Here is a 578-nt window from a genome sequence, read left to right on the forward strand (position 1 = left end):
TATGAGGTGGTGGGAGCCATGGAATTCATCCAAAAGCATGCAATAAAAAAACCTCCCGACGCCTTTCCCAGACATGCCTTCCTGCCCCTGCCAAGCAGAAGCACCCTCCCAGGAGTCTTGGTGCTCAACCCCGTCAGCCCTTCTCTAAGGTCTTTCTTCCTTCCATGCTGGGCAACTTGCTCTGTCTTCCCTGAGCAGACAGATCCGAGCTGCTGTCACAACAGGACAACACACGTCACCTGAGGGTTGACGGAAGTGCCAAGCCCAGCCCATTCTAGCCCAGAGCGGGTCCACAGTGAGGTGAGTGTCTGCTGAGGGTTGATGGAAGCGCCAAGCCCAGCCCATTCCAGCCCAGAGCGGGTCCACAGTGAGGTGAGTGTGTGCTGAGGACCCCACACTCACACAGCCCCTCAGACAGTTCCTACACAGGCTCCCTGTAAATTCTGGAGGGAGGATCATCTTTCTCAAATTTGATCCTTCACGCAGCGTTGTGTGCATTGTGATGTTCATCTTTGACTCCGCAGGTCATCTTTGCCCTTTACTTTCCCTTCACGGTGTCTCTTCCCTATGCCATCCTC

The sequence above is a fragment of the Bison bison genome, unplaced genomic scaffold, assembly GCF_000754665.1.
Source record: "Bison bison bison isolate TAMUID 2011002044 unplaced genomic scaffold, Bison_UMD1.0 scf7180017864193, whole genome shotgun sequence".
NCBI lineage: Eukaryota > Metazoa > Chordata > Mammalia > Artiodactyla > Bovidae > Bison > Bison bison.